This window comes from Pieris brassicae, chromosome 9 (assembly GCF_905147105.1).
Source record: "Pieris brassicae chromosome 9, ilPieBrab1.1, whole genome shotgun sequence".
In the NCBI taxonomy this organism is placed as follows: domain Eukaryota; kingdom Metazoa; phylum Arthropoda; class Insecta; order Lepidoptera; family Pieridae; genus Pieris; species Pieris brassicae.
Genome location: NC_059673.1, coordinates 16,922,716 through 16,940,359, shown reverse-complemented (window position 1 = coordinate 16,940,359; position 17,644 = coordinate 16,922,716). Strand labels below are relative to the sequence as shown.

General features: G+C 33.2%; 1 protein-coding gene across 1 annotated transcript in view; it reads left to right on the top strand.

Moving 5' to 3' along the window:
- Positions 1 to 180: 180 nt before the first annotated feature.
- LOC123714054 (ATP-binding cassette sub-family G member 8) overlaps positions 181 to 17,644 on the top strand; it is a 47,676-nt gene continuing 30,212 nt past the window's right edge. The window contains exon 1 of the mRNA XM_045668125.1: positions 181 to 373. The gene's annotated coding sequence lies outside the window, so the exon portion shown is untranslated. The remainder of the gene's footprint in view (positions 374 to 17,644) is intronic.

Below are 17,644 nucleotides of genomic sequence, written 5' to 3'. Positions count from 1 at the left end.
CTTATATTGTCCGTCTCTTTTGCACTCTCAGTAAATCCGTATTTATACATGAGAAGGCCATCTGTAGGCTTCTATTCACACATTTCAACATTCGACATCCCTTACTATCATACGCGCGTCAGCTTAGTTAGACTAAGAGGGAAAACATGCGCAGTGTCACTGACTCAGTGCTGATACAACCACGTTCAAAGTCTGTCGTCACGTGGTATATGCAAGTGGCCAACGAAACACAAAAACGAACAAACTATACGAAATTTATTATTGTAAATTTATTGATTAAATCGATTAAACCTCGATTTCAGTGTGTAGATCATCTTCGTACTTTGTGAAGTGTGTGTGAGTGAACTGTACGGAGTCCCGTTGGCCGGTCAAAGTAAGTTACTCATATTTGTGTAGGTGTAAGAATTTTATTTGTTATATTATCACAGACCCATCATGATATTAAACGCATGAAATAACCATAACACAGTTATGTTATTAAAGTGTATGACGAGTGATATAAGAGCGTTATTCACAGTTTTAATTAATATAAAGCTTGAATCCTGCTACAATATATGAACTTTAACTTGTAATCATGAAAACTTCGTAAGTTAGTAGTGGTGTGCTTTTCCTATTAGTGGAAACTAGGAGTAGACATTGTTAAAAGGCCACGCTTGTAACATTTTAATCAAATCATTGTTTTAGGTGTGTTATGAAATTCTATATCGACAACTGTTTACACCGTTTGAACTTACAAAGCTTCCTCATTATACAACCTAAAGATTATTAATACAAAATATATTTAAAAATAATCTAAAGTATAAATAAATGCGTCCTAATTGGACAAATAAATGTTTGTGTCCGTCATTTCTTAATCAAGTTATAACTTCCGAAATATAAGTAGATTTGTCCTTCTCTACTAAAGTAATTTTTTATTAACATTTTACCGAACATGAGTTGATTTTTAGTTTGATTTCAGTGTGAATAGCGTTTGACCCAGTGGTCAATTATCTCCTATACTCAGTAGAGCTTTTTGTATTCAGTATTTAATAATCCAGAAAGGTTTCGTAACAATAATGTAAATTATATAATTTCATTTAAAATACCTAATTATTTTTTTCGTTCTCTAAGGTTAAATTAGAAACAAAAAACGCTGAAAGCATAAAATTTTAATTAGCGGAAATATATGAGTTTCATTAATTTTAGTTTGGCCTTATGTACGTTAGAATGCAATTTTCTAATTATTATTATTAATTTACTAAAATTCCAAAGACTTTCTATTAATCACAACTTTGTGTTGAATTATATTAATTAACAATTGCTGCATAAGACATGTTAAAGCGCATCTCATAATAACACACAGTTCTTCTGCTTCGTCATCGTTACTCAAGGTGCAGGTCCCTGCCTTGACAAGCCCTTACCAATACGACGACTTGCTGCGTCCACACCGAACGTCTTTTCGAAATCGGTACTCTCCTTGCAAAATGGCCAAAGTATCAAAGCATGCGTAAATGACAGTTAACAGTCTTGTTTAGTTGGTTGACCATGAAATTTAACTTAGAGAAGTTTCTGTAAAAAAAAATATTTGCCTACGTTTATATCAAATAATCCGAAAGTGATAATTGGAACAGGATATTATTTATGATTAAGTCAGTTAAAATCAACACTAAAATAAAATAAAGTTGCATTCCTCATATTTAGTTTGTTCTTTTATTATTGTAGTGTACATGTCGCAGCCAACTAGCTTCATTAGCCGTTCAATGAACAGCCTAGCCTTTTAACTAAAAGGCGCCGTTTAACTAGCGGCCTGAAACATATTCAGCAATAGAGTTTGTTACAACATTTAATAAACTGGTTTATGCTTAGGTAATTCGTACAATAGAGTGGCTATGTGACAGAAATATAAGCATAGATGAAACATATGACACAAAAAAATATTTCATAATTAAATTGCTCGAGTCAGTCACAGCTATATTCACATTATATTTGTCACTACACTTTTCCATTGAACTTGTTGTTTTTCGTTAAACTTTGTAAAACACATCAAAGTTGCGGTGTGCTATACGCCATATTGACAGTTTCAACTAAATTTAAATTAACAGTCAACAGGCTAGGCAAAAATGAAACGTCATCGATCCAAGTCTTTCGCCTAGCTGTTTGATCAACAAGCTGAATATCTTTCAGGCCGCAAGTTACATGGCGCTGTTTAGTTAAAGGCTAGGTTGTTGATTGAACGGCTAATTAAGCTAGTTTGCTGTGACATGCATTAGAAAATTGCTAATAGATTGGTCATTCTGAGGGCACGACCGTTTTGTACGATGTTTGACTACCTTACTTAGAAATATATTGTATTACGACACAGAGGGTGAAGTTTCTGAATGTTACCCTTAGTACTAATGAAATTCTATAAACCTAATCTTCATATGAATTCAATCAGAATTGAATCTAATACATCATTCATCGCAACTGACTTGCAAGAATCCGGTTTCTTGACCCATGAGGCTAAACTGCGATCTTAAAAAAGCTAAAACAATACGCGATAATGACCTTACGATGAGTCAACGCCTGATATATGAAACTAAATATTTAAATTATATCAATGTAGTTTATATTATGTTGTAATATAGTGTCTAGACGCCAAGCCTTTTAAATGAATAAAGCCTCTCTTTAGGAAAGGGATGATTTGACACTGCCGTGCTACCTAGCTGCTCGGCTGATAGGCTTCTATGTACAGGTGTATTTTTTATAGAACAGAGGGCAAACAGGAGCCTTTTCTGATGTTACGTGGTAGATTTTGACATATACATTATACACTTTCAATGCCAGAGGGCTCGCGAGCAAGTTGCCTGTCAAGATTTGGTACGCTCTTTTCTTGAAAGCATCGAAAAAGTGAATTTATCATCACTACCAACCGCGACAGGCTTTGTTGGACGCGATTGAAGCAATATCGCTTTAAGTTATGAAATGCGACAAATCCTTGAAGCCCCATAATGAGTTGTAGGGACACATTTTTGCATGTTTCATTATTTTTTAGGAAAGTTGGTTAGCCTTCACTATCGAGACTAACAGCGCAGCTATAGGAAGTACGCGTTAACTAATAAGCGGTAATCGTTTGTTAAATAATAATGAATAAATCAAAGAAAATTCACCTACGACAAAATAAAGTTGAATATTTGACAATCCTTAAGAGACATACATACACATATTTTCAAACTTTGTTGACGTGTGTTATTAATATGCAAAAGGCGTAAATTGAAAGAGGTAACAGACAAAAAGTCTTTAGCCCTTCCGAGAACGATAATTTGGCCCCGAAGCGGTCAGAATACTGATAATTTTCGTTATTTTCAACATCAATATGAATATCTTTTGTAATATGGAAATGCTTACAAGTTACTTATAAGAAATTTCCTTGGATCGCATAGGATTTAATGTATTTTATTCTATTCACTTTAACCTACAAAGTGTTGCTATTTTAAAATTAAAACAATGAATTAGATTTTAGTAGGTTTATGATGGTTCCCACACAAGTATGTTCAAACAGTTATATTATATACTGTGAACATTCTTGAGCATATAATATATACATGCTTTATTAACGGTATTATATACATATATATATGGTTTTTTACTGTTTCAATAACTCTTAACACTCATAAATTAGAAATTTGTTTATTCAATAAAGTTGCCTTCAAGAGCGATACAACGATTATAGTCGTACAATTTTTCCATTTTATAGTACGATTTGTCTTAAGGCTCAAAATAGAACCTGTGTTTATATATATATATATATACGTACGTAAAGCGGCAATCGACCATCGTGCTGAAAACTGAAAATTAAATAAACTTTTCTCTATTTCGTTATCAGTCAACCGCTTCATAAAAAATAAAAAAAAACAGTGGTGCTATAACCTTTTTAGGTGTGGACCTCAAATTTCTGTATCTGTTTCCTGATCAATTGTCAATCCAAAAGGCAAGTAGATGTCCTGATGTTATCGTTCACCGTACGAGCGAATGTTTAATGTGCACATAGAAAGAAATTCCATTGGTGCTCAGCCGGTGATGAAACCTATGACCTCAGGTATGAGAGTCGTACGCTGAAGCCACTAAGCAACCATTTCATAAGCGAAATGTAATTAAATTTATATTATAGCCGTGATACGAAAGACTTGTTAGCTGATAAGAGCTGCCACGATGCTTAAAACCTCTTTGCTATATTCTATATTGTCTTTGTATATTTAATAAGTAAAGTATTATTTGACATTGTCATTGACACTTGATATTCGAAATGAAAATATTAACTTTTCAAGTCAATTAATTTTTAAATGTAATATTTTATGCCAACAGACTCTTTTTTGGTCGATTCTTGCTCTTCATTACTGTGCTCGCTTAATCAGTTAAAAACAAATAACAAAGTAACAGACAATTAAAAACGTAACATTTTCGGAGTCTTTGAGACTCCACAGACTACATAGAAATTTGCGAAATTTCTTGCAAATTAAGCAAGTGGTCACATATATCAAACTTTCACCTTATTATCGCATTAAAATCTTAAAACTGCATTTACCGTAGAATTTTTTTCACTTTTTAATTAAGATTTTATTTGCCGATACGTTTCTATATACTTGTTTGGGCAAAATAATAGTTACACTTCATGCACACAATGTTAAACCATACATGGCTTTCATGTTTTATCTATAAGTTAAAAGAAATGCCTCTATTCGAGTTCAGATAACTGTAATCTAGCGTTTAAATTAGAAAATAACGAATAGTGTGTAAAAACTAAATCCAAACGATTTATTTATAAATGTATATATGTATACATATAGTACATTTATAAATAAATCGTACTATATGTAGTACATTTATTTGTATAGTGAGACAAGTGGCTGACGTCAAAATTTTCTTATCGATAAAATCGAGGGGCTCTCAATTACCTAACAATATCTTTTTAAACAGACCACATTCTCAAATATAAGTTAAATGTTTGTTGATAACATCCAACACATTTTCAATTACGTCAATCATTTAAAAATAAAGTTATCTTGATTTAACAACGAATACTACATAGCCGCCATTTTGTCTGTCGATAGATAGTTTAATAGTTATTTTTTGTGATATTTTCGGGTTCATATATGGGACATATACTTGAGGGAATTTATTTTATCCTTAGATATATTTGCAGCCTAACGCCGTCAGCGGGGACCAATTGACTCTCTCTCTATGTAAATATTTAACACGCGCTCATACGGTGAAGGAAAACATCCCGAGAAAACCAGCATGTCTCAAAAAAAAAAAAACAACGACTTCGGTCAGACAGACGGCTGATACTTGACTAAAAAATAAAAGTGGATACAATCTAAGGCCAAATAGGGTTGTACCACTTGTAGCGCCATTGGATTATTATTATAAAAAGGTATATCATTATTACGTATTCTTCTTCTTCAGGTGCCACTTTAGTAAAGATGTTGAATGTTAACAACTTGAATTGCCAGGAATCTAAAAAGCTCCTGCGCTAGTCTAAAAAGCACCTCGGCGGATGTGATGCCGTTCGCACTCCCGTACGCAACCACGACTTCTTTCTTCTGCCAGCCGGTCTCTTGCCTTCGATTTTGCTCATCTAAAGAAGCTGACGTAGACGAATAAATCTTTCAAATCTTGGTGATTTCGCTAAATTCGAGTACCGCTCAGTGTATTACCTACCGTAGCCAAACTGTTCTTATGAATTTGCGTCGCATCACCGGTTGTAACATTACAACATTAGTTATGTGATTTACTTGAATTGTACTTGTACATACATATGGTAAAACAATTGCTACATAACTAAAGTATATACAGAACTGAAAGGGCCTTGTTTTGTTGAATAGAAACATTTTCAATAATGCTTTTGAAATTTGCGTTGTTGATAGTGTATTTCATATTCGCGCCCTTAGACGCGTCTTTTATTCGCTACATCGGATTCGATATCCACCTCTATATAATATATATATTAGTCTTTATATATATACATACTAAAATATGTGTTTTATGAAATTATATATTTGGCATACAATGATAACAAAAATACGCGTTGTTAGTGTTTCTAATAATAGCTAGCTTGCAAAAAATAATATATATATAAATCATTGAAAAATGAGATCTCAGCCAGCCACTCGTAATGCATTTTCCTTCACATTCTTAAGATAAACTAACCTTATGCGCTAATTATAAGTATAAGTTAAATATAAGGCTATAATGATATGCACATTATGATCTCTCAACAATGACTCTGTACGCACGTAGGATGAGCAGAACAGTGTCATGGTAATTTGAGGCTCCAGAAAGTTGTCGAACACCTGCACATTATGTATTACGCCGTAAATGTTCTCTCTTGTCATCAGATAACTATGTGTATCATACATTGTTTTATAGCTCTTTGCAATCTAGATGTGTAAACAAGTTTAGGAGGATTAGCTATGTATGTTATGTGTACTATGGAGATTGTTGAAGAGTTGTTTGGTTTGATCCCGCCTTGAAGCTTTCACGGTCCGGTTCACAATACATTTTCTTTTGCGGACTGTGGAATCGACCCCTGTGGGAGGGCATACTCATCCCTCAAATCGTCAATGCACCCGCTAAAAAAAGGCCCATGGGCCTTTTCTGACCGCGCGTAGGGTCGTAATACATAATGGTTTGGTTATTGATGTAATTATCAGTTTTAGTCAATTATCAATATATTTTTTTTTAATTTAATATTACTACTATCAAACGTAGTTAAAAAACAGGGATGGTTTAAAAAATTCGATTCGACTTTTGTGTCCAATATGGTTATGTCACACGGAAGTCACATTTAGCGTTCAGTCTCATAGGCAAGAGAATTGTACATAGAAGTACCCATTGTATATATTCAGGGTTGAGAATCGAACGCAGGCTTGGTAAATAGTTTTCTTAGAATCAATGATAGTTTGTGCCATAAGCTCTGACCGCTTGCGGTAAAAGCCTCCTTGGGAATTTGTATCTCCCACATGACAAGCTATAATGGCAAAATAATATGACAATCACGCTTCCATTGGTATTCGGTGAGTGGCCTCCGATGCGTTAGCTAATAATATACAAACAATAATGCAAGGTTGCATTCTGTGCGTCACCTTCACGCTTATCGCTTGTGGGCCGATTGGCTAAAACCTTAATTTTTATAATTGCGGAAAGTAACTAATTTATTAAGTACTTGTTGCTCCACGGTGAAACTGATATTTATCATAAACAAAAGGCATTAGTGTCGTAACACTAAGGAATAATTCACTAAACGAATACACATTGATATAATCTACGAAAATTTACATTCATAAAAAGTAAATCTGTCCAATTACTCTCACAAATACAATTGTTTACGCCGTGATGAAAATAGACAGTTTAGTACATCGTATCGCTTAACATGAGGTGAGCCTTCGACTTGTTTGCTCCCTATTATATGAATTAAAAAAATTAAGTCCTAAAGAAGGAATCACGAGCTAAAATGACATGACTGAAGAAGAATGGAAGAGATAAAAACAATAAATAAAAAACCGGACTGACAGAAAAGTATAATTGTAGATAATCTCGATCCAGGAGCTACTAATTTTAACCCCATCACTGTAGCCTACAATCTGCCCACAAATTACTGCGATGACGTCAAACATAAAATCGCACATCGAAGTTTAAAACTAATAAAATTAAAACAAACTATACATTGACACTAAATTAATGAACAATGAACAGTTAACTGTACACATGCATTTTAGTTAAATGAAAATTACATAACCAAATACACACAAACGTTTAATTTATCTACAATCCCACACAGTCGATATAATACTAAACAAATTCATCTACCTAAAATCACAAACGAATACGGTTGCGAAAATTTAACCTATTTTAACGAGTCTTAACAACAGCTTGCCTCCTGAGATACGGAAAATAGCAGTGGACACGTTTCGAATACGCCAATTTTTTTGGTAGATGGACTAATGCAGTAACAACGTGCAAATGCGGCATGATAAATTTTACGTTACGTTTTTTGTCTCATGTAAGATGTTTTTAATAAGAATAAATTTCTTCAAACCCAAGATATTTCGACCGCTTAGCATATACCAATACAACTTTTTGACTTTAGCCACAGGTGAGGGTTAGACCAGTCAGCATACTGGTCGAGGAGTACCTTAAGTCTTCCAGAAAACGTTAAAGTTAAAGTTTTCATTATTATATTAGTGAGAACCGAAACAGACATTTATCGTTGCGTTATGCGTAACTTAACATAGAATTTGCATTAGTAGGTCATGATTCTAACAACGTGATTGAACAATGGATGACAACTGAAAGTGTAAGCTTTCTTTGTAGATAAAAACTTACAATATGTACATGTACGAGAAAAATTACATTTTCTCATTTATTGATTAGATTTTTAGTATTCCTACAGATCATAGTTATACACAATATATTAACACGTACGTCTCAACTAATAAGTACGCTGAACGCCTGAATGTTCACTGGTTAAGTTGGAACGTGCACAAAGTGTAATTTATTAATTTAAATAAAGTTGTTTATCGCACACCGTTTAGATACCCCACAGTCAAACTCCACCTAGAAACAAAAACCTATTCAGTAAGAAGGCTGTAATATATCACATACTCCATGGACTAACCAATCTGGATACATCTAAGAACAGACGTTTTGTGTTCCCGACTCCAAAACGAAGAACTGTGTTTGGCCAACGCTTCTGTGCTTTTAGGCTTCTTCCTTTATAAACAATTTCTTCCCTTATAATGTCTTATAACGCTCGTGTTTGATTAGTTGTAATACAAAACTACTTTTTCCTAAAATACTGTTTTACCATAGAATAACTGTTGTCTAGCTAACCTCAACACAGGTTGAGGTTGAACTAAATTTTATCACAAGCTATTTGTCGTGAATAAAGTTTATTTTAAAGGTACTTATTAAATAAATTTAAACCGACTTAAAAGTCAGTTTGATCTATATATGTGAAATATGGTAAAATAAGATATGGGCGTTTTATTATTCAGTTGAAAAATATTTGATATCAGTTCATTTGATTCAAATTATTTTTTATTCTTGCACTAGTTATCCCGACAAACCAAGTTAGTTAGTTAGTACATTACCAACAGAATCCCATGGATAAGTTCAAAATTAAGAAGTTTAATAGTGGCTAGGTTTTCATCAATTTTTCTTTATGTTTAAACTTCGTATGAAGAAAATCTTGGTAACGTATGTTAAGGCGCGATAACGGACACAGATAAACATATTTGGTATATATTATATTATTAGTTCTTTCCTTTAGTTTGACGATATGAAGTCCATAGTTAGTAATCATGATGATGATACAGACAGTCAAAGTTCTGTGACAAGACTGATTATCTATTTGTTATGATTGCATTAATCTCATTACGCAATATACATACAGAAAAAAACAGAACTAATGTGATTATTGTTAAATGATTCGTTATGCCGTGTAAAAGTCACTTTCAGCCAAAAATACTTAATTAAACACTTCATATTAAGGTCAATAATTTTGCGGAAACATTATATTTCTAAATGTAATAAAAACAATTCTCATAATTAAATTTAACCTTAAACAAAGCGGAAGTAGCCATAGTCAGTTTCCGCTAAACCGGGGTTCACCCATCAAATATGAACAAAAGTGCATTTTGATTTTAGAACATGTTTTCCAGTCGATTGGGTAATCACAAAACGTAATGTCATTTAAATTTCGAAAGTCATAAATAATGGTAATGTCCAATTTAAAGCAACGATAATATATACTTTGCTTTCTTCTGGTGTTTGTCTGTGACTTATAGAGAAGAGACCTTCAGTTCACTAGTCCTCGCAATGATACCTTCGCCATACAGTTAGTAGTTGCAGCTAGAAAGATTCCCTATTGCTGCCAAACCAGGGATTGAAGGCGCGACCACACAGGATTCGCACGCTTTAATACTTCGCTTCATTTCTTGTAGAATCTTTGGCAGGCCACATAGAAATGTAGGGTACATAGGAACTCCAGATACGATCTGGCCCTTGTCTGCTTAGAGTAAGTTGAGTTTTTTCTCAGTTATACTCCTGTTTGCTTTCTGAACACTTAATTATTATTAGAGCAGATCCCCCTATCCGTCGCACTCGTAATTCGAGTTGCCGGTTGTGTTAACGGTTCTGTAAGCTTTAAAATCTTGAATGAACACCCATGATGCTAACGCCACAACTTGGTTTGGGTGCTGTTGTTTGTTCTGTTGTTGTTCTTATACCATATATGAACATAAAAGTTTTCTTTTATAAAGGAAATTAGATTCTGTCGTATTAGGATGAGATATCAAGGTTAAGTGTAGCTTCTTTTGAAAATTGATCAGCTCATACGATTCCGCGTAGTTCTGCACTGCGAGAGCTCCTGATTATGCAACAATTAAATCACTTATGAATTCAAATTAACTTTCTAAATGAATAAACCCAATATTAACATATATTAACGGGACAATTTAACAACGCCGTGTTCTCACGAAGACAATAGCTGGATATATTTTTGTTTGTTTGTTTTCGCACGATTTGTGACCTCGACATGCGGACAATAGCCAATATAGCAACAAATTGATTGAATACTTTATCTCAATTCATATATGTTTTACGATACCACTATTAAAAGTTAAAAAGTCGAGAAAAAAATATCAAGGTTGTCAGACATTTTTACACAACATTTTTAAAATATATATTTATTTACAAGTTCTAAAACAACGTGTATGCATAAAATTATACAAGAAAGTTTGCATTACAAATTTTACACACGTACACAATAAATTGTTTGAGTTATAGAACGATAGCGAGTTACAAAAAAGCTTTTTTCTAATCCTAGTTAGAGCTTTCGTTAAAGAGCCTCACTAGGAAAGCACTGTGTATTAGTGAGGCACTTATATACTCTTTGGCTAGACTTCCACTCGAACAGGATCTTAATCCTGTCGTGACTACGTTAAGACAGTAAGAGACGAGTGATTGCTACAAATGACATTGTCTTATAAACCTGTTAACACATGCTCTCTACGACCGCTCTCCAACAAGGTCACTTTACAAATTTGTATATGAATATAGTAATTTATAGTACATGTGGTAACACTAAGGCACGCGCAACAACTGCGCAAGAGCCGTCGAAACGGAACGAGCATTGTTTCATGTTATCAGGATGATCCAGAGATTAGATGCGACCCTAATTCGAACCGGTCTTGCATTTATGTTAGGAGGCAGGTATTATTTGGCGTTGTTTATTGCTTGTATTGCTGCAATTTTCCTTATTTCTGCTATATCGGATGTTAATCTTGGACGTAGAAGATGGTAACTTAAAATTGTTTCGTTTAATAGTGATTTTTAATAGTATTTGAATGTATATTGTGTATTAATGTATATGTTGTATTTGAATTTTATTACTAATAAAGACTCATGAAATTATTGAAGGCGATAACTTGTATGTATAATAAAATTTTATTAATTCCGGACTGAATTTATTTGTATCATAATAATTAGATAATTTTTAATCTGAATTAAAACTCTTTTTATTAACAAAATTGCTATAAAATATGACAGATCTGCAATAGAAAATCTGTTTGGATGTTTTAATTGTTGTATTTAAGTGTTCTGAAAACATACTAAAATAATTCCGGTCTTTTGAAAACCGCAAAATTTTACTTTATAACGATGGGAGTAACTATCATAACTGTCTAAATAGAACGCCCTAGGAGTGGAATATTTTGATTACCTTTCTTAGATGGATTATGTATGATCCACAATTTATCACAACCAAGACGGATCCTCAAACAGGAGGGAGAAAGTAATTCCTTTAAATAGGTCATATATACATTTTTAGGCAGTAACAAAGACTAACTAGAAACAAATTGTCAAAAGTATTTTAAGCTTTAGGTAGGTATAACGTTTAGATATGAATGAAGGGGAATCTTATCAAGATATAAAGGAGATGCAAAGAAGATATCAGGGAATAGGGAGCCTCTCAATCATGGCAAACTACTGTTGGATGCAGAGAGACCTTTCAGATGCTTCCTACAAGCGAAAGTGTACCATACTGGAGTCTCACTGGGATTAAGAAATGTGTTAACTATTGAACGAACATTAGATATTATATAATAAGTATTTTTTAGTATTTTATTTAATTTAAGATAAAAACTTGTTTTATGTTTATACCTACATTGTCAACATAACTTTCCATGACAAAACATTCATTCATGATTCATCAAGTCGACATTCGAAAATGAATTTAGCACACCAAAAACAAATTACACAAAAAAACAAAATAGTTCTTACATTTTTTTTTCACAGACTATATTTAATGACAGCGTGATTTATAGATCTCAAATGCCCGTCAGTTATTAAATAAAGTGTTCTCATATTCTGCAATTTGTATTAACAGTAAAAACGAACGGTAATTCGTTACCAAGATCAAATACGATACGCTTATTCAATTTCACTGATAAACAGCATAAACTAGACTGCATTAACGATTCGACGCAATTTTATATTCAATCAGTTTATAGCAATAGGTAATTGGGTTTGTAGGTCTGTTTTACGTGAAACGGAACGTTTTTATGGGAATAGACTAATTACAAAAATGTCAAGATTTACAAAAGAATTGACGTATGATTAAAAAGGGCTCGTAGTTAAGGCAAGCTTTTTATAAAGTCTTTTAGATTTTAACTTAAAAGTGTTAAGAAATGCTACTAAATATTTTAATTAACAAGTATAATAGTTATTTTATCACTGCTCGATAGTGTATGGGTACTTTCATGGAAATTTAATCAAAATAAACGCCGTTTTATGCGGATATACAGTTAAAACTTAATATAGAAAGCTATTAAGCGAATTTATAGTCATTGAAATCAATAATCGAAAGTCATGTTAACATAAATACGTGAAAATTTCATAAATTACTATATCTATACATATTGTATATCACAGTTTTCTCACGTTTCAAAGAGTAAAATCAAGCAAAGCGATAAAACGAATATAAATACTTCATATAAGTCAATGAATATCCAAGCAAGTTGCTGCTGATGTAGAAACTATTTTCATACTACAGAAGAGGGCTATTCGTGCAATCTATAATTTAAAATGTAGGAAATCTATAAGAGATAAATTTAAGAAAATTAATATTAAGTATTAATATACTTAATATTAATTTTCTTTCCTTCGCAATATATTTATGAAAATATTATGTATGTATACAAAAATAATGATATGTTTACTAGAATAGAACATACGCACAATGTTAATACTCAGAACAAACGCAGGCTGCAATTTCCCCGTACTATCTAAAGTTAGTAATTCTTCTTTGAAAAAAGGGATACTCTTCTTTAATAAAATCCCAGAGGCTCTTTTAATAATTTTAAGAAATGTATTAAAGAAAAGCTGTATAAAAAGGCTTACTAGCCTGAGACTAGTGAGACCAGGCTACTTCTAATTAATTTGCGACATTGTTTTAAAATAAGTGTTGTTTGATGATTTGCTATTTTAAAAGACTAGTTTAAAAAAGTATTTACGCCGGCTTTTTCTACCTATTCAAATGTAATGACGTGGAATAAGTGATACTTGTATTTTAAGTTCCATAATAAACATATTTTATTTTATTTTTAGTTTGTTTTCAATCTGTTTATGAGACATTACTCCAAATGACTTCATTTTCGATAACACTGTCTGTTCATTACACAGACTTTCTCTCTTTAAAAGTAACTGTATTCATTACACAGAACATATAAATAAAGTTGGATTTAATAACACACAGATGTAAATTTACAATATTCTTAACCTACATAGTAGTTAAATATGGATTAATAGAAAACTTAAAATTGTAAAAAGGTTGGTCCCTGTGGCAGTGTAACTTTAATACTTGCAGCAATACCTCGATGTACCTATTTCGTTATATATTCGTTGAGTGAGGAAAGCCTGGTGCTTTGGGATCACGGGTACTATCTACCAGGCGCATGTGCATTTGAACCCCATGATCCAAGAGTCTCTAGTAGGGAACAAAATAAATATTGGAGTAAAGTCTCTTCTATAAAAAAAATCAATGGCGCTACAACGTTTCATGATAATTTGTTAATCGAATAGGCAAGTAGGTGATCAGCCTCCTGTGCCTGACGCACACCGTCGACTTTTTGGGTCTAAGGCAAGCCGCTTTCTTCACGATGTTTTCCTTCACCGTTTAAGCTAATACTATGCTTTGACTTAAATAAGCACAGAAAGAGAATCCATTACTGCACCGTCGGGGATCGAACCTATGACCTCAGGGATGAGAAGCGCACGATGAAGGTCAACACTGCTCTTATATTTAAGCCGTTTATTTTTTTTCGTCTGCTCTGCGGCTGCGCCAGCATTTGTGCTTGTCTGAGGTGAGACGGGGCTAATGTGTGTGGAGACCCGTCTCACCTTACACAAGTAGCAACCCATACTAAAGCTCATCTTACCAGGGATCAAAGACATCCAATGAATCTATTTAAGTATTACCATTGCAATTTGAGCCGGCCGGTTTCAATTCCTACATGTATAATGCAATTGTTTTGTCAAGTAGAGATTTGCACTTGCAGGGCCCTCATATCCAGGCCAGGCCATCCGAAGCTGGTCTGTAAGTATATCTAATGATCAAACAGGCCGAGTAATTTTCATATTTTTAAAATTATCACGCAGCCGCCATTCAAGGCCAACGTTCCGTTATAAGGAACGCATACCGAGTCAACTGTTATTTAGAGTAACAGTCTGCAACATTTATTTAAACTGAAACTCATTCTAATACGTATCTTATGTTCTATTGGGCACATGTCACACTAAGAAAAATTGTTTTATTCATGAGACAATATTTGGTGATGATTCAGACTTGTATTTTAGAACGCAATTATGTCACCATATTCCCTAAAATGTCAAGCAAAACGTCTAACTTCGAAAAATTGTTTGACAGATCGTCTATATTTTACGTCCAAACATGACAGCGAATCCGGGCATTTTGTTTAAAAAGTAAAATAGTGCTAAATAAATTCAAGGAAATAGTTATTTTTAGAAGTTCCGTAACTTACGAATGGGGCTGAGAAATTAGCAACCGTTTCGTTAATGCTTTTTAACGGCAACTATCGTAATATAGCGCCGAATCCTGGACAATACGAACCACAGAAAGGAAAAAAAAATGATGCTCTGGAAATGTGGTGTTGAAGGCGGATATTTAATATTTCCTGGACAGCTAAGGAAAGAAACGAGTCCATACATAGAAATTGTAACACGCAGAGACAGTTTAACTTGTCGTGGCTGGCAGCGTGAAGGGAACCAGAACTGAAGCAGATCCCCTACTCGCTGGACCGATCAAGGTCTACCATCACCCAGGCGTAGGCAAATTGGTAGATTGCCCAAGACAGAAGAGAGTGGAGGAAGTTGTGCGGCGCCACTATCGCGACCTTCAGAAATGAAGAGTGCAACTGTAGAAGAAACTGTGTGTCTAACCTTCTTTATCTACCTGAATCTTTTATAATTTCATCCAAAATAGAACCATGGACATACTTAACCGAAAAGTTAATTGAGAAAATAGGGTCTGAAAACCCAGTTTTTATTTATACACCGGGACAATCCCTCGATAATTTATTTAGATGAATGAGTCATGCCGTTTCAAAATATATAAAACACGCAATACATTAAACTGTATTGGGATTATGAGTAATATAATAAATATTAATAATAAAGAATTAAGTAATATGTCATTGACATTGACTATTTACTTTGCATTACTCATGAATGTGTATATAACACGTTTTATTATATTAAACATATTTTTCACTATGATATTTATACTGCTGAAACTTACACGAGTTAATAATGTAATAAATACTTGTTTATGTGCGTTAAAGAAATTTATTTAATTCAAACGCGTATAGCAAGAACAAAATTAATAGGTTTCATTCGTTTTTATTCCTTAATAAATAGCGTTATATAGTTTATAATACGAATATTTCGTTTAAAAACATTATTATTTGGCTATAAATAACATCAAATCAAGACGTTCCAATTGCCGTAGCCCACAGGACTGTATCCGTTGATCTAATACGAACCTTATTAATTTGTATTAAGGTTGGTTTTAGACTTGAAACTACGTTAACCGTAAGATGATAATCAGAATGCACATCACGAATATAGGTCCGAGTTCCGCATTGCCTTGCAAGGATTATCTTGACTTTCAATGTTACTTTGATAACAATTCCAAGCATTCGTCATCAATAAATTTAAATTAATGGAGAAATTAGTGCAAATACTGTTATTGTTTTTCGAGCCATTTCCTTTATATTGACGATCAAGATTTTGGTCTCTTCTATGTGGTCTTCATTTCTAAGTTCTAATAATTGTGTTGAAATAACGTTACTGACAAGTCGGCTGGCTGCTCTAATTCTGGGAATTTGAAATTGAAGACCTTCGGAGGTCGGATCGACTCCTATCCAGTTTATCGAGACCACGTAACATCTTTTAAAATATAAGGTGTGACGTCAGTAATATTCGGTAAAGTTTAAGGACATATATACTGTAGAACTAGGCGTCCAATCACACTTTGGAACAACTCTATTAGGTTACCATGACCATATCCACCAAAGTAAGACAGGTATATATGTTTAAATTTACATTTATAATAGAAAACAATATTTAGCAAACTTTGCATTGAGACTGGCTTACTAAACATCAGGTGAGCCTTCTGCCAGTTTGCTGCCTATTCTATATATTAAAAAAATGTATTCTAAGCGTTAAATGACTTTCACTTTAAAAACCGTAGCATGTCTCTTTATGAATATAAACATATCTAGACGAGAATCTAATTTGTATACATCGAGTATAAATAAGAATACGTTTTGCATGTAATTGCCGTCGCCGATCGTTCCGGGCGCTTTCTTCGTCACAATCAAGGTTATTTTCTCTCATAATCAAAGCCTCATCGGCTTTCGATCTTTTTTCCTGGTAACGTTTAATTTGTAGGTAGCTAATTTACTACATTTCTGTCACATAAGGATAATATACTAATATTATAAAGAGGAATGATTTGTATTTTTTATACAAAATAATACGTATGAAACGGGCTATATTTATGTCTAAAACATTTTAAAAGTGGACCTTTGCGAGGCCTGATTAAGACGCTAGTTTTAGATATTTGTTACCCACAAAACGTAAATTATTTACGCCCTACGTAAATTAGTTAATACAATATAACGAAATATGTGTTCATTCAAGGCAAGCTGTAATGATAATATTTATCTATAAATAAAATTATACAATTCAAGCGCTTACAAAAAATAATTCGTTATATTTAAGTAAATTATACAAATAAAAATTACTCTTGTATTCCCTTGTATTACGACAGAAACTTTTAAAATTTCGGCACTGGGTCACGCTAGTAATTGTGACTCTGGGAACAAACCTATTTTAGCCACAGTCGAAAAACTGTTTACAAATACAGTTCGGTTCACTTAAAAACAGTTATGTCTATTACCACACTGTTACAGTTAGTCGTTCCACGGTATGGCTAGTGATTGAACATATTATGGGGTTGGTAGGCTTACGGTTTGTGACAGTCGATTTAACGTACGCGTTTAATAGTCTTACCTTATTTAATTCAAACTAAAATGGTCTTATA